Consider the following 24,191-nt stretch of genomic DNA (forward strand, 5'->3'; position numbering starts at 1 on the left):
TTATCAGCTTGCTAGTGGTATATTTACTTTTTCTCCTTTTGGTTGGGAGTAAAGGAGGCTCATTTTGTGAGGTATCGGGAGGAATTATTAGTGACCTGATTTTATTCTGCTATGTCTACTCAGAAGCCTCAGAATTAGATAAAACTTTTGGCTTCTACACAATATGTGTGTTTTCGAGTAACTCCAAACTCTGGAAAATTGTACTAAAAACAACAGGTCTAGTAGAAAAAAAGAAAATTAGATATAGATCACTCAAAATCTATGCAACTTTGTAATCAGAGTATCAATAAAAAATAATAGTCTAATGAAAATACTAGCATAGCTAAAAGACATTGAATTTTTTTTTAATGATGAAGGTAGCTTGATGGGAAAAAAACTGAGGAAAGGTTAAGGCTACTGAATTATGGATGGTGGCCTGGACAAAATGCCCCCATGTCGGGAGGACATCACAGCAAGGACTGCAAGGACAGAGCACATGGCTAAATCCTGAAGGAAGGTTTTGTGGTCAAGGACACCCACGTGGTATTAAATGCCTATGCAACCTGAGGTTAGTGGTACTTGTGTAGTTTGTGCTTTACTATTTTTTGATGATGTAAAACATGATCATGCTGGGGTAAAGTCCATTGGAAAGTTTCATACAAAAATTCTCAGTATATCCAGAGTATTCATTCCCCAGTTATCATGAGCTAGCTTGGATTACTCAAAGACACATGATAGTGAAACAGACTACCTATTCATATGTGCTGTTTCCTAAGAAGATCATTTTAGCAGACTCTCTAGCTATATACTAGCTTATAAAAATGATGCTGCATAACAGATTTTTTAAATGATCTGGTCGGGGTTTTAAAATGCTAAAACAAGAACAGCTAAAGGCAGGAAAAAGTAACGAATATAATGCTTACTAAATGTGCTTACATTATCATTAAATATGGAAAGCTTGGAAATAGTCCACACATGCAACAGGAAAAAAAATTGATAAACTAGGGTACAACAATTCACTGTACTGTAAGATGTACATTAACAAAAATTTATAATTGTATTATCAAGGAAGAGTATTTTGTGAAAACGATGTAATACACCTAACTCTGTGTGCATATATACCAAACTGTTGGCTCTGGTTATCTCCGTGTCTCAGTGTGATAGGATTCCAGTTGATTTTTATTTAGTTTTTTTCTCTCTTATCTGTATTTTCTTTTTTTCTGTAATAAACTTGTATTACTCTTGCAATAAGATGAAAGGAAGTTACTATGAAAACTCACATCTGAAAATATTTTAGTTCTCTTAATGTTTTATAGCAGGAAACAGCAAGCAATATAATTTCAAAACCATAGGGGGCTAGTTTTAAAGAGCCTCTTCCGCTTCAACCTACTAGGCTGGTGGAGCTTGGTGATGTGTGGATGCGGCATGAAATGTGGGGCTGGGGTCTGGAGAGGTTATACTAACACTCAAAGGTCTGTTGGATTTGGTCTATTGCAACAGCCTCTACTTATCAACAAACTTTATTTTCAGGGACCATCCATCTGTTACCGAATCACTATTTCCTCTGAGGCACATGTGTATGCAACACAATACAGACGCTTTACTTGGAGGGAAGGAGAAAGTGACTATAACAACAGGAAAGCGGGTTACTGCTACATCATGAATCAAACCACCAAAAAGGAAAAAAAAAAGGTGTTTTCTTGTACTTGCAAGTGTAACCACATCATGGTTGGGGCCATTCAGAACAGGGACGATTCAGGTGGTTCTCCCTTAAATATTTCTGAAACCAAGCCAACAGGGCTAGCTCCCAGAGGCTCTGAAACAGGTATGGTTCTTTGTGATGTAACATCTGCATCACAATGAGCCAATGACTTAACCTCCTCTGGGCCTCAGCTATCCTAGTTGGAAAATGTTTGTGATGATTCCAGAGGTTCTCCTCTGGCTCTGAAATTCTACAATTATAGTTGAAGGAAATTCAGTGAATATTAGGGGAGCACCTACTATGCACAAAGTATTATGCTAGGTTCTGCCATGGGTACAAAGTGTGTCTCTCCTCAGGAGGCTGATAGTCTGATAAAAGATACAGATATAAAGATAATTAAAGCAAAATAAAAATGCCACTGTTGTTTAGTCTCTCAGTTGGTGTCTGACTCTTTTGCCACCTCATGGACTGTAGACCACCAGGCCCTCTGTCCATGGGATTTTCCAGGCAAGAGTACTGGAGTGGATTGCCATTTCCTTCTGCAGGGGATCTTCCTGACCCAGGGGTCAAACCTGCATCTGTCTCTTGCACTGGAAGGCGGATTCTTTACCACTGAGCCACCTGGGAAGCTCACAAAAGTGCCACTAGAGCAGACTAAACATGATGCCCTAAAAGTTAAAAAGAGCTAGAAGAGCCTCAATACGAGTTCTAAAGCTATTCTCCTGGACTGTCCTTTTTAGTCATTTTCAATTTTTTGGCCATCTGGCTTTCTAAAATATGAACAAATTCTTTTCAAAAACTCCAAACTGTGACAAGCCAATAAAAATAGGAATCTGCTTTGTTACAAACACAAAAGGAATTTGCTCCATTAAAACAGAATGAATGAACCCTCAGTAATTCAGACCAAGAAAGGTAAGAATTGAGAGTAATGCATAGGATATGCGCATTATGTGATTTTAATGACTTCTAGTTTTACTTTCAAGGCTATAAAGAAACATTGCCTAGAAATCTTTACAAAGTGACTTTTGTAGAATATAAACTCTGAAAGCCCCATATTTGTCTAGTCCAACCTTCTCAGTGTATAGGTGGGAAAACTCATACAAGTTGGTTATTCAAGGCCCCAAAGAGAGGAGTCATTTTAAATGACCCTGCAAATGTTTGTAAACAGTTATTTGATGAGTTTAGAATTTCTTGAAAGGGCTTTGTCCTCCAATGTTCTCCACATTTCCTACAATCTTGTTCAGTCTACTCATTTGAACTTTAGGATTGTGAGAGAGATTTGGTAGCAAAAGTAAGCTTTCATCTATTTGTGGCTCTTTCCATTTGTCTTGGTGTCAAACAGGCAATTTCTAGCCTATATTGTTAATATGAAACGCATTGGCGGAGAAAAAAATGTCATCAGATATTAAGTGTCCTAGTGGTATGTTTCCAGGACAAGGGCCTGACCTTCTGCATTGCAGACTAGCTAAGTGCCAAGCAAATGTTATTGAGAGCTGTCAAAGCATTTTAATGCCCAAAATATTTCCCCTGCTGGACTGCTAAGGCTAAATTACTTTATTGTGAATTCATTCCTCTCGAATATAATTTTGTGTCCCCAGCTGTCATGTGTGAGAGGTAATAAAATTTCACCTATTAGGTTAAATCATTTAAAAGTGCTATTTGGTAGGTCAAAAAAACGGCAATTTCATATGGTTGTTAATTTCACATATGTGTAGTTAATTTCACAGAATTAACTAATTAGGTATTAACCACCCTCTTACAGAACAGATAATAAGACTCTAAAGGAAAGAGGCACAGAGAAGCTACATTTTGACAGAAAAAGAGTTAGAAACAAAAGGCATAAGATGGGAGGTTGCCAGGGTAGCTGATGTGGGTGGACTATCTAAAAGGGAAAGGATGAGGAGTATATGAACTTGGTCTATGCTACACTGTCTTCAATGCTGATTGTGTTCAGAGATGCAAAAGAAAGCAGAGACATGATCTCACTGCACTTCAAGAAAAGAATATACAAATTGCTAGTGAGCCATACAAGCCTATATAAAATCAAGACCTGGATTGTTTTCAGACCACACGTATTACAATAATTCCAAAAAGAGAAAGATCACTCTAGGTGGTCAGGCAGGAGGCTAAAGAGGTAATATCTACAGCTGAGCTCTGAAGAATCTGAGAAAGTAGGAGAACATGTACTCTGTCTACTCACAGCAGATTTTATCCAAAAAGAGTTGGCAACTTCCAGTATGGATACAAAAAGGAGCCTCCATCCTCCAGAGACTGCTGTTCTTCTCCTTCCTCCCCTGGGTTGTGGTAGCCTAGCATTCCATCATTTGTGATTCAGTTCCACATGAATTAATTAAGTCTTCATCTTTGGATGCAAAGGAAAAAAAAGGATGGGGAGAGAGAGGGAAAACTCCCTCCAAAATAATGCTTATGTAATCCTGCCTCAATTTCTCTGTCATCAAGAAAGAAAACTCATGGGAACCAGAAGGTGACAAAAAGTCCCATCTCTTAGACTGGGAAATTCAATTTCAGTTTGGTTTGATTATTAGAAAATAAACAGAATGAAAGTAGGGCCAAGCCCTTAGCATTAGCACATTGAGGTTAAGCATGCAAAGGTTTTTAAGCATAAACAGAATATCCAAATAGCTCAAGAGGGAAGAAAATCATGCATTTGGGCTCAGAACAGTTGGTATGACTGGACAACCAGAAAAAGGTAGAGATATCTGAGAAGAATTCACAGATGCTTCTACATAAAGACAATTCTACTAGTATTTATGAGAATATATCACATAATGTAAATATTTAGAGCAGGTATTTTTAAAGCTGTTTGCCCATTTTGAACATTTGCAATGTTTATATTTCCAGTGGCTTTCTGTTTTGTTTTTAATCATATGCACTGAAATATCTTTAGGATATGTTTTTACTAAGGATAGGGTGTGGAAGTTATAAAGATAAGGTTTTGGCAATAAAATTTTTTAATAAATGACATCAGAACAAATCCAATAAACTGCAAGAACATTATATATTGCAATAGTTCCTAAACTTTTCACCATCAGGCACTACATTTATTATTCCTTCTCCTCACCCCAGGATTCATGTTTTATAAGATAGTTATTACTATCCAATAAAAATTTCATTCCATCTGTGTTCCCACATCCTTTCTACTTTTGTTGTATTCCAGCTTTTTAACAATCCACACTTAGGAAATAGTCACAATATTAAGAAATCATGTATCTTAGCTTCATAAAAAGTTAAGAAACAATAACATGCTAATCATGCTATAGATGTGACTGTCCCTGTGTACTCACATCTGAGATCATGGCATCCTCAGCATTCATGTCATAATCTTCAAGAAATAATCAGTGGTTTTGATCAGGGAAGATTAACCTTTTTGTTCCTTTTCCTCCTTCTTCTTTACTTATTTCCATCCCTATTTTATTATATTTATTTTCTTCCAGTTGAATTAAGATAAATAATTGACATACTGCACTATATAAGTTTAAGGTGTACAGCATAATGATCTGACTCACATACATCATAAAATGATCATAATAGATTTAGTGGACATCCCTCATCTCATATGGATACAAAATTAAAGAAATAGAAAAAAAATGTTTTCCTTGTGATGAGAACTCTTTAAATTTACTGTTTTAATAACATTCATATATAATATAGTATAGTATTCATTATATTTATCATGTTTTACATTAAATCCCTAGTACTTATTTTACAACTAGAAGTTTGTACCTTTTCACTGCCTTCATCCAATCCCTCCCCTAACCCTGACCCAACTCTGGTAACCATAAATCTGATCTCTTTTTCTATGAGTTTCTTTGCTTATTTGATCTGAAAGTACAGTTGACCTATATGATATATTAGTTCCTGTTATACAACATAGCAGTTTGATATTTTATGCATTTCAAAATGATCAACCAAGATAAGTTGGTTAAATACAAAGACATAGTTATTGACTATATTCCCCACACTGTACATTTTATGCCTGTGAGTCATTTATATTGTAACTGGAAGTTTGTGCTTCTTAATCTCTTTTACCTACTTCTTTCCTCCCCTAGCTCCCTCTGTTCTGCCAACCACTTGTTTACTCGCTGTATCTATAACTGTTTTAGTTTTGTTATATTTGTTCATTTGTTATGTTTTTTAGCTTCAACATATAAATAAAATCACACAGTATTTATCTTTCTCTGTCTAACCTTATTCCACTAAACATAATACCCTATAGGTCCATCCGTGTTGTCCCAAATGGCAAGATTTCATTCTCTTCGATGACCAAGTAATATTCCTTTATATACATATACCACATATTCTTTATCCATTTATCTATTGCTGGGCATCTAGGTTGTATCCATATCTTAGCTATTGTATATAATCCTACAATGAACATAGAGATGCATATATCATTTCTACTTAGTGTTTTTGTTTTCTTCAGTTAAATACACAGGAGTAGAATTGCTGGGTCATATGGCAGTGTTATTTTTAATTTTTTGAGGACTCTCCATACTTTCCCCATAGTGGCTGAACCAGTTCACATTCCTACTAATGGTGCATAAGGGTTCCCTTTTCTCCACATTCTTTCCAACAGTTGTGTCACATATATCTTCACTCATTCTTCACTCTTTCATTTGGTTTTTTCCCATTACTTAAAAATGTCAAATGTTATAACCTTTGGCTTCTCCAACCAGTCTTTTTCCTGAGAAGTAGTATAATTCTAGCAAAAAGTTTAAAAGTGTATTTATTTTTAGCAGCCTGAGTGGAATATTTGAAAATGAATGTACATTTGTATTAGTTTCTTTGAGATAATGGCATAATTCAATGGCTCCACCATGACTATCATCCTCATCTCCTGAGTCCAAAGTTCAAGTCCATAATTCTCCTGAGAATCTCCTTACCCTAAAGTGGATACAACGTTCTTAAAGCTCAAAAGCAGTAAGATGTGGGTGACAGATGCAACATCTCAGTAAAACCAGACAGAAGAGGAAAGGTAATGTTAATTAATAGAAGGATTTGACTGCCAGGCTAAGCATTTTGAAATGCAATAGAAAAGAAGCTCAGTAAAGAAAAAAATATTTGGGGGTCAATGAGATCTAGTATTTTTCTTCTGGATTTCTCCACTAGTATTTTTGCATATTTGTTTTAGATTCAGTGTCTAATTTGTAGAACAAATATCTTCTGCGGCAGTTTGGCCTCATATTTAACTTGAAGCAGACTCTCCTAGTTTCCTATCATGTCATCAAAGAGCCAGAATTAGTTTAAATTAAACTGTTAGTTGCTCAATTGGGTCTGACTCTTTGCGATCCCATGGATTGTAGCCCACCAGGCTCCTCTGTCCATGGAATTCTCCAGGCAAGAATACTGGAGTGGGTTGCCATGTCCTCCTCCAGCGTATCTTCCCAACCCAGGGATTGAATCTGGGTCTCCTGCATTGCAGGCAGATTCTTTACTGTCTGAGCCACCATAAATCTCTTACAACTATCATGTGTCACTGTGATATGTAAATACAGTGTTGGGGGCCAAGATCTGCTGGGAGGGGAAGGAGAGCCCCACTACCCAGTGAAGGTGGTGAGAGGCAGGTAGGATACAGGCCTGCTTTGGGCAGTTCTGACATGGTCCTGTTTCCCTTACCTGGGCCACCCAGCCCCCACCACCACCCCTGTACTGATGCAGCTCTCCCACCTGCTTTCGTGCATCCTTTGGCTTTTGAAAACTTGATACAACTTACTTGATGAACCTGGAATGTTAGGTCTATGAATCAAGGCAAATTGGAAGTGGTCAAACAGGAGATGGCAAGAGTCAACATCGACATTCTAGGAATCAACAAACTAAAATGGGTGAATTTAGCTCAGATGACCATTATATCTACTACTGTAGGCAGGAATCCCTTAGAAGAAATGGAGTAGCCATCATGGTCAACAAAAGAGTCTGAAATGCAGTACTTGGATGCAATCTCAAAAATGACAGAATGATCTCTGTTCATCTCCAAGGCAAACCATTCAATATCATGATAATCCAAGTCTATGCCCTGACCAGTAATGCTGAAGAAGCTGAAGTTGAACGGTTCTATGAAGACCTACAAGACCTTTTAGAACTGACACCCAAAAAAGATGTCCTTTTCATTATAGGGGACTGGAATGCAAAAGTAGGAAGTCAGGAAACACCCAGAGTAGCAGGCAGATTTGGCCTTGGAGTACAGAATGAAGCAGGCCAAAGGCTAATAGAGTTCTGCCAAGAGAACGCACTGGTCATAGCAAACACCCTCTTTCAATGACACAAGAGAAGACTTTACACATGGACATCACCAGATGGCCAACACTGAAATCAGATTGATTATATTCTTTGCAGCCAAAGACAGAGAAGCTCTATACAGTCAGCAAAAACAAGACCGGGAGCTGATTGTGGCTCAGATCATGAACTCCTTATTGCCAAATTCAGACTTAAATTGAAGAAAGTGGGGGAAACCACTAGACCATTCAGGTATGACCTAAATCAAATCCCTTATGATTATACAGTGGAAATGACAAATAGATTTAAGGGACTAGATCTGATAGACAGAGTGCCTGATGAACTGTGGACAGAGGTTCATGACATTGTACAGGAGATAAGGATCAAGACCATCCCCCAGAAAAAAAAATGCAAAAAAGCAAAATGGATGTCTGAGGAGGCCTTACAAATAGCTGTGAAAAGAAGAGAAGCAAAAAGCAAAGAAGAAAAGGAAAGATATACCCATTTGAATGCAGAGTTCCAAAGAATAGCAAGGAGAGATAAGAAAGCCTTCCTCAGCAATCAATGCAAAGAAATAGAGGAAAACAACAGAATGGGAAAGACTAGAGATCTCTTCAAGAAAATTAGAGATACCAAGGGAACATTTTATGCAAAGATGGGCTCAATAAAGGACAGAAATGGTAGGGACCTAACAGAAGCAGAAGATATTAAGAAGAGGTGGCAAGAATACACAAAAGAACTGTACAAAAAAGATCTTCATGACCCAGTTAATCATGATGGTATGATCACTCACCTAGAGCCAGACATCCTGGAATGTAAAGTTAAGTGGGCCTTAGGAAGCATCACTACAAACAAAGTTAGTGGAGGTGATGGAATTCCAGTTGAGCTATTTCAAATCCTGAAAAATGATGCTGTGAAAGTGCTGCACTCAATATGCCAGCAAATATGGAAAACTCAGCAGGGGCCAAAAGACTGGAAAAGGTCAGTTTTCATTCCAATCCCAAAGAAAGGCAATGCCAAAGAATGCTCAAAGTACCACACAATTGTAATCATCTCACACACTAGTAAAGTAATGCTCAAAATTCTCCAAGCCAGGCTACAGCAATACGTGAACCGTGAACTTCCAGATGTTCAAGCTGGATTTAGAAAAGGCAGGGGAACCGGAGATCAAATTGCCAACATCCATTGGATCATCGAAAAAGCAAGAGATTTCCAGAAAAACATCTATTTCTGCTTTATTGACTATGCCAAAGCCTTTGACTGTGTGGATCACAATAAACTGTGGAAAATTCTGAAAGAGATGGGAATACCAGCCCACCTGACCTGCCTCTTGAAAAACCTGTATGCAGGTCAGGAAGCAACAGTTAGAACTGGACATGGAACAACAGACTGGTTCCAGATAGGAAAAGGAGTATGTCAAGGCTGTATATTGTCACCCTGCTTATTTAACTTATATACAGAGTATATCATGAGAAACGCTGGGCTGGAAGAAACACAAGCTGGAATCAAGATTGCCAGGAGAAATATCAATAACCTCAGATATGCAGATGACACCACCCTTATGGCAGAAAGGGAAGAGGAACTAAAGAGTCTCTTGATGAAAGTGAAAGAAGAGAGTGAAAAAATTGGCTTAAAGCTCAACATTCAGAAAACTAAGATCATGGCATCTGGTCCCATCACTTCATGGGAAATAGATGGGGAAACAGTGGAAACAGTGGCTGACTTTATTTTTCTCAGCTCCAAAATCACTGCAGATGGTGATTGCAGCCATGAAATTAAAAGACGCTTACTCCTTGGAAGGAAAGTTATGACCAACCTAGACAGCATATTAAAGAGCAGAGACATTACTTTGCCAACAAAGGTCCGTCTAGTCAAGGCTATGGTTTTTCCAGTAGTCATATATGGATGTGAGAGCTGGACTATAAAGAAAGCTAAGCACCGAAGAATTGATGCTTTTGAACTGTGGTGTTGGAGAAGACTCTTGAGAGTCCCTTGGACTGCAAGGAGATCCAATCAGTCCATCCTAAAGGAGAACAGTCCTGGGTGATCATTGGAAGGTCTGATGTTGAAGCTGAAACTCCAATACTTTGGCCACCTGTTGCAAAGAGCTAACTCATTTGAAAAGACCCTGATTCTGGGAAAGATTGAGGGCAGGAGGAGAAGGGGATGACAGAGGATGAGATGGTTGGATGGCATCACCAACTCAATGGAGATGAGTATGGGTGGGCTCTGGGAGTTGGTGACGGACAGGGAGGCCTGGTGTGCTGCAGCTCATGGGGTTGCAAAGAGTCGGACACGACTGAGCGACTGAACTGAACCGAACTGAACCGAACTGAACTGATACAACTTAATGCTCCATGTCTGCAGTGGCCTTTTGATAGGACAACTTAGCTAGGCTACAGTCTCCAGTTATACAATCAACACTACACTAGGTATTGCATTGAGGTATTTTGTGTGTGTGTATGCTTAGTTGCTAAGTTGTGTCCAACTCTCTGTAGCCCCATAGACTGAAGCCTGTCAGGCTCCTCTGTTCATGGGATTTACCAGGCAAAAATACTGGAGTGGGTTGCCAGTTCCTTCTCAGGCGATCTTCCCAACCCAGGGATGTGACTAAAACCCGTAATTAGTTGACTTTAAGGGAGATTATCTGAAATAATCCAAGTGGGCCAGATTGAGCAGCCAAAAGGCCTTAAGAGAAGAGCTGATGAGGACAAAATTCCACCTTTGGACAGCAATGACAGCCTACGCAGTGAGTTCCTTCCCTTTCTGACAGTCCTGAGCCAGCCTTCACCAGAACCTAAGCCAGTGCCTTGTGGTGTGTTCATGCGTGCATGCTAAATCGCTTCAGTCATGTCTGACTGTGACCCTATGGACTGTAGCTCACCAGGCTCCTCTGTCCATGGGATTTTCTAGGCAAGAATACTGGAGTGGGTTGCCATGCCCTCCTCCAGGGGATCTTCCTGACCCAGGGATCGAACCCCCATCTCTTACATCTCCTGCTTTCGCTGGCGGGGTTCTTTACCATTGGTGCCACCTGGGAAGCCCTCCTTGTGGTATGTGTCTTGTATATTATCTCCTACTGTATCTGCTTCTTGGGTTGGATGCTGACTGGCACAGTATCCCAAAGTTTGCTCCAGATTGTATTTGGTCCTGTGGCTTCCCGGTTGGCTCAGCTGTTAAAGAATCTGCTGGAGGAGAGCTAGAGTTTATGTGTGAAAGTTAGGGCAGACTCAACATCAAGACGGAGAAGGCAATGGCACCCCACTCCAGTACTCTTGCCTGGGAAATCCCATGGACAGAGGAACCTGGTAGGCTACAGTCCATGGGGTGGCTAAGAGTCGGACACGACTGAAGTGACTTAGCAGCAGCAGCAGCAACATCAAGAAACAATAGAGCAACCATTAAGAGAAGCTGTAGAAGCAAAAGGTTTTGCAATGCTTTGCTAAAGAGTCCAGCTGATCCCAAGTTTAATTTTGGCACAGGTGATAGTAAAGTCTGCTACTAAACTGTATAAGTAAAAGGGGCAGAGACAGAACAGGGAAGGCCTGTTATTCACAGACCATGTGCTAAGGAGACACATTCTTTCAGAGACAGCTGAACAGAGCAAGAAACCCAGGTCCTTGAGCTGTCCCCAGTCTGAATTATCTCTGCCAGAGGACCTCCCTCACCTTATGAGAAGCTTTTCGTATTTGTGAGACTATCTGATCACCTAAGCTGTGCACAGTTGACTCTCAAGGAGTCTGGGAATCCCCATATTTCCAGCTCTAACTTGGGAATTTAAGAGATAAAGTTGAACTAGGGAAGGGAGAATAGGAAAGCAGTGTTAACTGGTTGGCAATAACATTTGCCTTTGGGAAATACTTTTAGGTCCATGAAGTAAAAGGCATTAAGTACAGGCTTGAGAGCCACCCACACTAGGAGCTTTAGGAAGCTTTCTAAGCAAAACCATGCACAGCTTTCCCATTTGTAGAACAGAGACACTGTCTACCATAGGCTTCAGAGCAAACAAAGTGTATTAAGTTCTGGGCACATGAAAATGATGTTCCATAAACCTTAGCCCCTTTCTATATGCACAAACTCTCAGGGAAAATAAAACCATTGCAGGAGCCTTAAAATGAAGATTTCTAGCATCACAGCATATTCCTTCTTTCCTGTATATGTTTCTGTTAATGCTTTTGGATACTTGTTTGATTTCATATTATGTTCTTCCCACCTATCTGAAGGCAAACATCTATATACTTACTGCTCTGATGACAAGTCCCTAGAGTCTGGGTGCTCAGTAAGCATCATTTATACCAAGTCTATGAGGATTGCCATGATGCAATACAGTTTTGAAAAACAGATACATTGGACTTTCCCAGTCTCCTGAGTCAATGACAGTCAGAAATAGATTCTATAACTGCTGATCCATTGTCCCGTGGCCTGCTTACTCAAGGTATCTTTCTTTTAATACCTCTATATGTAATTAAGTATTCAGTTCTTCAATCATGTATTTTTCCTTTGCCTGTAACTTTTTTGCTAGTGGCCAATGGCATTAACTCCTTCCTTCCTTAGGCAGTAGAGCCTTGGGAAAAAACTCAAAGGGAAATTCTATAACCCTGGGAATGCATCACAAAAATGTAATGAAGGATATGTTTGTTGGCTAATAATAGAAAGAGTTACTCAACAGGTTTGAAACTGAAGATGGGCCTCTAATCTCAGTGATATATCAAATACAAAAGTTAACATTTCCAAATTCCTGGAATTATCACAGTTCCTTATAGTCTTCTACTGCTTTTTTCCCCTAGAGATTGTTTTTCCCTATTTCTTAAAATGAGTTTGCTTTTCTCCTGAGGATCTTCATAAAATTGCAGTGTTGTTTCACAATAGAAAAAAAAGTCTCTAAGCAGGAGGGTGGAAAGAACAATATATCATATCCTTACTCAAGTCCCATGGAATTCCTCAATATGAGATAGGAAAATCAAGACATAGATACACAATGGATTCTTATTTTCCATGTTCTCCCCTAGTGGAATACTTTCCATATTCTCCTCAAGCTCCAGCTCAGAGCACGTTCAAAATTGTGTTGTGATTATGTCAGGGAAGAGCCTTTAAATTCTGCCAAAGGCATTAATCCATTGTTCTGAGGTATTTGAACTAAGGGATGAACCAGCAGTTGAACACTTTTAAAAATTTTGGTTGATTCTAGCAGTCACAAGGTTGGCTACTTTGTCCAAAACAGAAAGGGAGAAATTAAAAATGTATTCCAAGTGGATGGCTATAGGAAAGCTTTTCTCCCTTTGTTGGTGTTTCTGGCATTAATGGATGGCTGTAGGAAAGCTTTTCTTCCTTTGTTGGTGTTTCTGGCATTAAGTGTTCACCTCTGCTAAGCAGTGTGGCCTTGTTGGAACTGGAAGCAACACAGAACTGTCTCTGCCCTGTGAAGCCAAATTCCCCAGCTGTGGAAGTGATCGTGGTCCTTGTTGCTAAGATTCCCTCTGAGCAGCCAGAGAGATCATTAGATGTAAAGTTCACCTTGGGCCTGGCCTTGAAGAGCAAGCAAATGGCAACAATATGTACCATCCCCTTAGTGTTTCTATTTCTATTCACAGTACAGAATGGTTTTTCTCAGCAGGATATGAACAATGATATCAAAGACCCAACACAACAAACTTATCCTATTGAAAAATTGGCCATGAAAATTAAAAGCAAATGTGTTAGGAAATTAAAAGTAAAGTTTATTAGGAATGATTTCAACAAAAGCAATAGAAAACCCAACCAAGAGCAATTTAAGCAATAAAAACATTGAATTAACTCATCAAATGTCGGGAGGTGGATGGGCAATTCCACATTTGGTGTGAGGGCTCAGTAATATCATCAGGTTTGGTGTTAGCTTTTTGCTTTATGGTCATAAAATGGCTGCTGCAGCTCCGGTCATTGTGACCTTGTTCTAGTATTGCAATCAAGGAAAAAAGAGATAAGAACAAAAAGCTGTTTCACCAAGGTCTGATTTTTAGTCACAACAGAATCTTTATTATATCTCTTTGATGAAACTGAATGTTCCATTCACAGCTAAACTGGCTAAGGGGCATAGGTGGCTCCAACTCATTATACCAGTGTTGATTAAACCAGTCATACCTTTTCCCCCCTAGGACTGAGGAGGGTATACTTTCACTGAGATCAAGGGACTCCACTTACTACCTGAATAAAACCTAGAGTTGTCTTAGATAGGAAGAATGAGTATGAGGCAATCACAATCACCAGTGTCAGTTACAATATGTCCTCCCTCTCCTATTAGACTGAAAAAAGAAAAAAACGGTGGAATAGTACATTCCTCTAAAGTTATTCCTTTAGATTCCTCTAAAGTTATTCAATCATATACCCAAAATCAAGAGAACTGGATTCATTTCTTTTTTTCAAATAATTCCTAAGATGAAGACCATACAATTCTTTTCAGAGAAAAACTTTTCTAGCACTAACTAATCTTTTTTTTTTTTTTTTTGGAGATATATATTTATTGTCCCTTTGAATTTTTCAAAATTTATTTAAAAATATGAGTTGACACAGGTGGTTAGGCTTGTTTAGCAAAATTCAACACTTTTGAAACACACAACTGTGAATTTTTTTGAGAAAAGGGGGTCTATTTCAAATGTGGTTGAATAAATGTGATATTTGTTGCACTATGAAATGGTGACAAACGACACGGCTAAAATGTTGCTCTTATCTTCTCAAAGGATTCTTTATTCTGTATCTGGATGTAGGTGATGTTTTGAGGAATGCTTTTTAAGATATTTAGGAATTTTTACTCAAAAATAAATTTGAGATGATATTAACCAAACTCTCTCCAGAGACAATTTTAAGTTATCGTTATGTTACTTTTATTTTCCCTCATCTCCTTATGGAGTATTTAATTATGTGGCATAAAAATTGGAGATATTTCTTCTTAGGTATGACTCATAGTTTTTCCCACAGTGCATAGTACTTTGTACATTAAAAATCTACTTTGAGAAGTCTCTATATGTCCAGAAATGCCATAGTTTTGTTTTTTTTCCTGACAATTATTTAACCTTGCAGGTGGGTTGCTTTTTATAAAATTGAAAGTTAAGTTTCACAAATTTTTTTCCTTTAAAATTGCAGTGCAGAAAAAGTAGATTATCTCTCATCAGAGGCAGAAAGTAGATTATCTCTCAGTTGGCGTTAACAAATGTAGTACAGAAAATTAATCATGTGAAACTTCTGGAATTCTTATTTTTTGAACACCTGGATGGTAACCTTTAAGATATTTTTCAGATTTCTTTATGTTTTAGTCATTGAGCAATACAGCATTTAGGAGCTTAGATTTAGAATCAAACATGTAAGTTCAAGTTTTGCTTCTATCAGTTACTACTTGTCTAGTAGTGCAGTAGTGAAAGTTGCTCAGTTGTGTCCAACTCTCTGCAACCCCATGGACTGTAGCCCACCAGGCTCCTCTGTCCATGGAATTCTCCAGGCAAGAATACTGGAGTGGGCTGCCATTCTCTTCTCCAGGGGATCTTCTCAACCCAGGGATTGAATCTGGGTCTCCTGCATTGCAAGCAGATTCTTTAACATCTGAGCCACCGGTCTAACCTGGGCAATTTGATGAGTTTCTTTAAATATTAAACCCCTTAGCAGTTAAAGAATGAATGTTTAAAAAAGTAAAATAATTCTCATACAAATATAAAATGAATGCATAACAAAGATTCTTAAACTCAGTAATTAATAAGGAAAATGTTTAGCTATTATAACTGGCACAAAGGAGAATTAATATTTGCCCTCATACTATGCTATTACAGATGCTGAAGTGAATTTGCTAACGGATGCAAAGTGGTCAGTAGGCATTAATTGGTTGTGTCTCCACCAGACAAATCTTATTTGCATTTCATTTAACAAGAATCAATTTTCTACAACTTGCTGAGTTGTAAAATAAGACAGTGAAAGATGATAGTAATCCACTCACACGGAAGAAGGTACTAGAAGGGAGGAACTAGACTCTGCAGTTTCCCACCTAAGGCATTTATTAACTGCTTCTAGGGAGAGTGAACACAATTGAAAATACAAAGTCTATTTATTCTAGACAATAACCAGGTACCTGAGTTTGAAATCAAAGATCTTCTGATTTGCAAGAGCTTTTCTTTTTAGAGTAAAAGTTCTTCCTGAGTTCCAAACACTTCCTTTAAACTTCAAGAAATGGTCTTTTAACCAGTGTGCTGGAGAACACAGAGGGAACAATGTCATTTTCTCATCCTTTCCAAGTATGAATGGAGGAGGCTGGAGGGAAAGAAAACCCAGACAGTGACCTAACATATTCCTTGACACCTCTGGGTTGTTTCCTACAAAGGGCAAGAGATACTCCAAGATGGAGATACAGATAAGAATGCTGAGAGCAGAGGAGCCTGACTAGGTTTCCCACTTGGGATTCTGGGAGGAGGCAGCCTCACAGTATTTCCAACTTTTGTATGGGATGATTGTGATAGAAATAAAAATATGGCAGCATGAAATATGCAGGGTGAGAAACAGCCCAACCTCCATAACAATCTCCATCCGTGATTTCCTAGACTTCCTAGTTTGGGGGAGATTCCACAGGTGGGGTATTCTATTGAGTAGGTGCTCAATGAATGTTTAGTGAACTGAGCTGTGTTTTTTTTTCTTAAAGTTTCAGTATTTCTTTTTCAAAGGATAAACATATTCTCTACTCCACAACAATTTCAGAGCTGAAAGTTTTAATTTTATTTCTATCATATATCTTCTTCATTTTATTTTTTATTGAAATATGGTTGATTTACAATATTGTGTTAGTTTCAGGTGTACAGCAAAGTGATTCAGATATGTATATATAAACAGATAGATATTCTTTTTCAGATTCTTTTTCATTATAGATTATTACAAAGTATTTAATACAGTTCCTTGTGCTTATCATATATTTTCTAATTGATGATGTGAAGTCACTCAGTCGTGTCCGACTCTTTGCGACTCCGTGGACTGTAACCTACCAGGCTTCTCTGTCCATGGGATTTTCCAGGCAAAAGTACTGGAGTGGGTTGCCATTTCCTTCTCCAATATTTTCTAATTACAGAATCATTAAAAGTGTGTGCATATACCCATACATGTATATATATGTGTATATATATATATGTGTGTGTGTGAACATACATGTATAGTGATGATATCATATGGCTCTTCAATGGCTTGATTCCTCTGTACTGACCAGTGTGCCTTCACCATACAGGTCATGGTCATGGTCTTGTATTCTGCTGGGGTATGTGGGCAATAGTGACTATTGTGTGGGCATCCATGCCTCTCCTGAAGCAAAGGAGCACCCGGCTCCCCCTTCATGCAGCTGACCGTGGTCAGGTTGCTGCCAGCCGCTACACACTAGACCTCCATCAAACTGTCAAAGTTGTTTTATCATGCGTGGCTAGATCATTTTTTTCCCTGACATGTTGTAATTAACCCAGAACTCAGCATTGTGTAAAGCTGCTGAATTGTTCTTTCCAATAGACATTTCCTTTTACTTAACAGTCTTGTTTTTACCTGCCTGAAATTGCAGTGTCTGGCATAGAAAGGTGCAAGCTGCATGAGTACAAGGACGACAGAAGCTCACAAATCTCAGCATTGCAGAGTGGCTGCTTGTCCCATGGTGTCACCTGATCCCAAGGACAAGTCCCTAAGTACCTCCTAGGAAGAGAACCTGCTGGCCAAGCACACCAAGACATCTGGTATGTTGGGATATGAGACCCTGATATTGCCTTGAGATCTCTGAGCATGACATCAAGTGCTACCCCTCTCTCCTGTGATGTCTTCCCATGCTTGGTGACTCTTGCCTTACTACCGATTCTGCACGCTGACTCGGCACCCTTGCTCCATTTGCCGACACTGGTCATTCCTCTTTTAAACTACTCTCCACGATACTTGAGTGCATCCTGATAAGCATTATCCTGTTCTACTCAACTCATCTCACACTTCCTGAAGGTGGTCTCAGGCTGCAGACGTGAGTACCCTTCTGCCTTGCCTTTAACTCTCTTCCTGGTTATTTATGAGATGTCTGAAGTGCTAGCTCTGTTAATTGCCAGCTAAGGGAAGATTTCATGACCCGTTGTGTCACCTCTGATGGCACCTTTGAGCATTCATTAGGAAATGTGCTTACGTGTGCCTCACCAAATGGCCTAGATAGCGGCAACTTTTGGTAGACCATTCTCAACACCAGTTAATGGATTTCCTTTTTACTCTGGATGGCTAAAATGTGAACTTTTATAACTAATGAAAAATTCTAAGTCTTTGTAGTCCAAAATATGAGGTCTTCATAAAATCTTCCTGACTTCTAAACTGCAACAACTTAAGTTTAAACTGCACAATAATGTTTAAGTATTGTTCAAAACAGGTTTATTTAAGTTTCAGACCACATAACACAACTATGCACAACATACTCTTATTTCAGATTCTGTTACAAAAGATGGCTACCATACATGGAGAGGTTAGCTGCCCCCTTGGCTTATAGAATGTAAGTGTAGTCCAGCTGTGAGAAGGAAATTCACTGCTTACAACCAGGAAGATACAGATGGTTTATATCATTCCTGTAATCTAAATTATTAAAGTTAAAATGTTTAAAACAGCACCTGGACTTTATAAAAGCTCTATGCTACAGATAGATTCCGAATTGTTTAGCAGTACAATCACAACGGCTTATGGTATTTTCTAAGAAATTTTCTTTTGAAATTACATTACTGTTTGATGCTTCTCAAAGTTGATTTGTGGGTGTGGTCTAGTCTGAGAGAAATCTGCTTTTATTTTTGACTGATAGCAAAATGAAAGGAACCTATTTTTACCCCTTTTGCCTCTTTTTCTTTCAAATTACTCAAAAACTTTTAAACCTTAGAACACTAGGCAATCTTTGAAGGTTGAGAAAAGCAAATTGGAGAAAGTTCTCCAAAATGTAATATAGTGATTTGAAAATGCCTGACTACTTATATTAAATAGAAGAATGTATTGGTTAAAGCAATAAAGATTTTAGCCCAGTCAATTACAGCAAATCAAAACATTCACCAATGGTTCCTCCCTAGATATGAATGCAGAAACAGCCAATTTAGATAACCAGTCAATTTGGACTTTTAAAAAATTAAACAGAATATTTGATTGAAATGGTTGCTGGACAAATTCTTTTTCAGTGCCTCTCTAGCTTTCTATGCCCCAAAGGTCATGAATTGTGTGTGGAAGAAAAGTTGTACGGCAACCAGTAGCTTACATAGGTAATACATGTTACACTGAACCCCAAGTCTGTAGTTCCAGGAGTACAGATTCAATAGAGGTTCTATCAAAATAGTGAAAAGAATATATATAAATGTGCTATGAGACTCATTTAATGCTCACTGTTTTCTTTTGCATAATTTCCTTAAATTTTGTCAAATCATATGAAATTGACTTTTAAATAAGTAAAATGGTAGGAAATAATTCTAGCCGATTAGTTTTCAAAAAGATTTTGCTGTTTTTGGTTTTACCTTTGTTTATAACTCTTTATACAACAGAATAGGGTCTTTATTTCTTGTGTTTGATCATTCAGGGTCTCTTGCTCCTAATCCTGGACTTGAGTTCTCTTTCAAAACACCACATGTATATGTGAAATGGAGGTGATGGGGCTGAACGTGAACTATCTCTAGGGTATGGGGTGGGAATTGCTTTGTTTTTCCTTATTCTATGGTATGAATTTCTTTCCATCTCATTCCCTTCTTTCCTTTAAAATGAATTGTAGTGTACAATCAATTATATAAGCCTCTCAAAAAAGAGGCTTTCCTGTCTCATTATTTATATGTATAAACACATATTCATGTGTGTATGTGTGTGTGTATGAATAATATGACAGGAAATCCTCTTTTTTGAGAGGCTCATAGGGTCAGGAAGATCCACTGGAGAAGGGATAGGCTACCTGCTGCAATATCCTTGGGGCTTCCCTTGTGGTTCAGCTGGTAAAGAATCCGCCTGCAATGCAGGAGACCTGGGTTCCATCCCTGGGTTGGGAAGATCCCCTGGAGAAGAGAACAGCTACCCACTCCAGCATTCTGGCCTGAAGAATTCCATAGACTGTATAGTCCACGGGGTCGCAAAGAGTCAGACATGACTGAGTGACTTTCACTTCACTTTATATAATTGATTGTACACTATAATTCATATGGGCTCCTCTGGTGGCTCAGTGGTAAAGAACCTGTCTGTCAGTGAAGGAGATATAAGAGACATGGGTTCAATCCTTGGGTCTGGAAGATCCTCTGGAGGAGGGCATGGCAACCCATAATAGTATTCTTGCCTGGAGAATCCCATGGACAGAGGAGCCTGGCAGGTTACAGCCCATGAACTCACAAAGAGTCAGACAGAACTGAAGTGACTTAGCATATATATATATATATATCAGTTCAGTTCAGTCACTCAGTCGTGTCTGACTCTTTGCAACCCCATGAATTGCAGCATGCCAGGCCTCTGTCCATCACCAACTCCCGGAGTCCACCCAAACCCATGTCCATCGAGTCAGCGATGCCATCCAACCATCTCATCCTCTGCCGTCCCCTTCTCCTCCTGCCCCCAATCCTACCCAGCATTAGGGTCTTTTCCAATGAGTCAACCCTTCGCATGAGGTGGCCAAAGTATTGGAGTTTCAGCTTCAACATCAGTCCTTCCAATGAACACTCAGGATTGATCTCCTTTAGGATGGATTGATTGGATCTCCTTGCAGTCCAAGGGACTCTCAAGAGTCTTCTCCAACACCACAGTTCAAAAGCATCAATTCTGCAGCGCTCAGCTTTCTTCACCGTCCAATTCTCACATCCATACATGACCACTGGAAAAACCATAGCCTTGACTAGATGGACCTTTGTTGGCAAAGTAATGTCTTTGCTTTTAAATATGCTATCTAGGTTGGCCATAACCTTCCTTCCAAGGAGTAAGCATCTTTTAATTTCATGGCTGCAGTCACCATCAGCAGTGATTTTGGAGCCCCCCAAAATAAAGTCTGACACTGTTTCCACTGTTTCCCCATCTATTTCCCATGAAGTGATGGGACCAGATGCCATGATCTTAGTTTTCTGAATGTTGAGCATTAAGCCAACTTTTTCACTCTCCTCTTTCACTTTCATCAAAAGCCTCTTTAGTTCTTCTTCACTTTCTGCCCTAAGGGTGGTGTCATCTGCATATCTCAGGTTATTGATATTTCTCCCAGCAATCTTGATTCCAGCTTGTGTTTCTTCCAGACCAGCATTTCTCATGATGTACTCTGCATATAAGTTAAATAAGCAGGGTGACAATATACAGCCTTGACATACTCCTTTTCCTATCTGGAACCAGTCTGTTGTTCCATGTCCAGTTCTAACTGTTGCTTCCTGACCTGCATACAGGTTTCTCAAGAGACAGGTCAGATGGTCTGGTATTCCCATCTCTTTCAGAATTTTCCACAGTTTATTGTGATCCACACAGTCAAAGGCTTTGGCATAGTCAATAAAGCAGAAATAGATGTTTTTCTGGAACTCTCTTGCTTTATCGATGATCCAGCGGATATTGGCAATTTGATCTCTGGTTCCTCTGCCTTTTCTAAAACCAGCTTGAATGTCTGGAATTTCACGGTTCACGTATTGCTGTAGCTATGTATAAGTATATATGTATGTGCTAAGTTTATACATCATTTTCAGGTAGTATAATCAATTTTACCAATATTTTATTCAGCATAACAAATCACATTCAGCCTGTGCAGACAGGTTCTCAAGACTACAGGCTGAGAGTACACAAAACTTGGAAAATATCTAAGTTAGAAATTTGTTGCCAATATTTGAACGACTGCAATAGACTCGCAGAGAACATGTTATTACAGTTTGCTTACTTATATGTGCCTAAAATATTAATTCCAAAAGAGTTTAGGGCAGAGTGGGAAGCATGGCACTGATGCAGAGTCTTCTGACTGCTGCTAAGTTGCATCAGTCGTGTCCGACTCTGTGCGACCCCATAGATGGCAGCGCACCAGGCTCCACCGCCCCTGGGATTCTCCAGGCAAGAACACCGGAGTGGATTGCCATTTCCTTCTCCAATGCATGAAAGTGAAAAGTGAAAGTGAAAGTGAAGTCGTGTCTGACTCTTCGCGACCCCACGGACTGCAGCCTACCAGGGTCCTCCGTCCATGGGAGTTTCCAGGCAAGAGTACTGGAGTGGGCTGCCATTGCCTTCTCTGAGTCTTCTGACTAGTGCTCTGTTATTCCAGTTATAAAACTACCAAATTGGACAGAAGACAAGCAGTCTGTCAAATCAGCAGAGTAGTCAAGCTGAGGTTGCTCTGTGTTCCAGTGGTCCTGGAACATCATTCATCATACAGTGATTGAGAGCCTGTTGGATGCCAGACAAGGGCTGGGTACTGGAATACAAGATTAAATAAGACATCATTCCCATCTTCCAGAGCTGTAGGAAGAAAGGATAAAAGGATAGATCAGTCAGTTCAGTTGCTCAGTCATGTCTGACTCTTTGTGACCCCATGGACTGCAGCATGCCAGGCCTCCCTGTCCAACACCAACTCCTGGAACTTGCTCAAACTCATGTCCATCGAGTCAGTGATGCCATCCAACCATCTCATCCTCTCATCTGCTTCTCCTCCTGCCTTCAGTCTTTCCCAGCATTAGGGTCTTTTCCAATGGGGTCAGTTCTTCGCATCAGGTGGCCAAAGTATTTGAGTTTCAGCTTTAGCATCAGTCCTTCCAATGAATATTCAGGACTGAAATGGATAGATAAAGGCAGACAAATGAGTAAGTCACTACTGAATATAGTAGCTCTGAAATTAGAAACATTGACTTGGTGAGTATATACACACACACAGAAACACACACACAATCTACCTGGTGTGTCTTTAACTCCAGGTTTTTTATGTGCTTTAACCATAGAGTTCTTCAAAAGGTGAATCTAATTACATCATCATCACTCATCCCTGATTAAAATCCTTTTATAGTCTTCTACTCCTTTGAAAGTAAGAGCAAAGCTTCTTAATATGGCAGCCTCCAAGACCCCACATCACAATGCTCTGGTATCCCCCCACGTCTCCTTCACGATATGGGTTCCAGCCATGCAGGCTTATGATTTTTCTGGATGACTTTATTGAAATATAATATACATACCATAAAAGTCACTCTTCGCCTGTTTTAAGTGTACAGTTGAAAATATTGTGATGTATTTTGAGTTTTACAAACATCACCTCAATCTAAATAGAGAACATTCCCATCACCCTATAGGGAAACCTAGCATCCATATACAATTATTCTTTGGTCCGAAAACCCCAACCCCAGACAACTACTAATCTACTTCCTCTACTTACATACTTAGGTTTTCTGGATGTTTTATGTAAGTATAATCACATAATAAACATCCTTCTGTGACTGGCTTCTTTCTGTGAGTATTATGTTTTTGAAGGTCATTCATGTTGCAAGCATGTTTCAGTACCTCGTCCCTTTTTATTGTACAATAGGATTCTGTTGTATGGGTAGACCACGTTGTATTTATCCTTTCCTCAGCTGATAGACGTTCGGGTTGTCACTATTTTAGAGGTGTTATGAATAATGCTGCCATGCACAATCTTTGTGTGGACATATATCTTTTGCTGTTCTCAGGTAGATATCTAGAAGAGGAACTTCTAGATCATATGATGTCTATTTTTTTTTTTAATGAAAAACTGTTTTCCAATACCCCCACAGTTTCCATAGTTTCATATATTCCGTCCAGCCATGTATGTTACAGTTTTCCACATTCTTGTCAACCTTTATTTCTATCTACCTATTATATCCATCTTTGTGGGTATGAAGTGGTATCTTACCATAATTTTGGTTTGTATTTTCCTAATAACATTCAAAAAATGAAGATCATGGCATCCAGTCCCAACACTTTATGGCAAATAGACGGGGAAACAATGGAAACGGTGACAGACTTTGTTTTCATGGACTCTAAAATCACTGCAGATGGTGACTGCAGCCATGAAATTAAAACATGCTTGCTCCTTGGAAGAAAAGCTATGACCAACCTAGACAGCATATTAAAAAGCAGAGACATTACTTTGCCAACAAAGGTCCGTCTAGTCAAAGCTATGTAGTAGCTTTTTTTTTCCAGTAGTCACGTATGGATATGAGAGTTGAACTACAAAGGAAGCTGAGGACCAAAGAATTGATGCTTTTGAATGGTGGTGTTGGAGAAGACTCTTGAGAATCCCTTGAACTTCAAGGATATCCAACCAGTCCATCCTAAAAGAAATCAGTCCTGAATATTCACTGGAAGG

The 24,191-nt window shown here is 39.1% G+C and overlaps 1 protein-coding gene across 3 annotated transcripts in view; it reads left to right on the forward strand.

The window, feature by feature from the left end:
- Window positions 1-24,191, forward strand: part of EYA1 (EYA transcriptional coactivator and phosphatase 1) — a 659,176-nt gene that overhangs the window by 158,577 nt on the left and 476,408 nt on the right. For all 3 annotated transcript variants that reach the window (XM_081501749.1, XM_081501709.1, XM_081501707.1), the window contains exon 4: window positions 17,463-17,903. The gene's annotated coding sequence lies outside the window, so the exon portion shown is untranslated. The remainder of the gene's footprint in view (window positions 1-17,462; window positions 17,904-24,191) is intronic.

This window comes from Giraffa tippelskirchi, chromosome 6, assembly GCF_054371585.1.
Source record: "Giraffa tippelskirchi isolate mGirTip1 chromosome 6, T2T-mGirTip1v1.2.pri, whole genome shotgun sequence".
Lineage (NCBI taxonomy): Eukaryota > Metazoa > Chordata > Mammalia > Artiodactyla > Giraffidae > Giraffa > Giraffa tippelskirchi.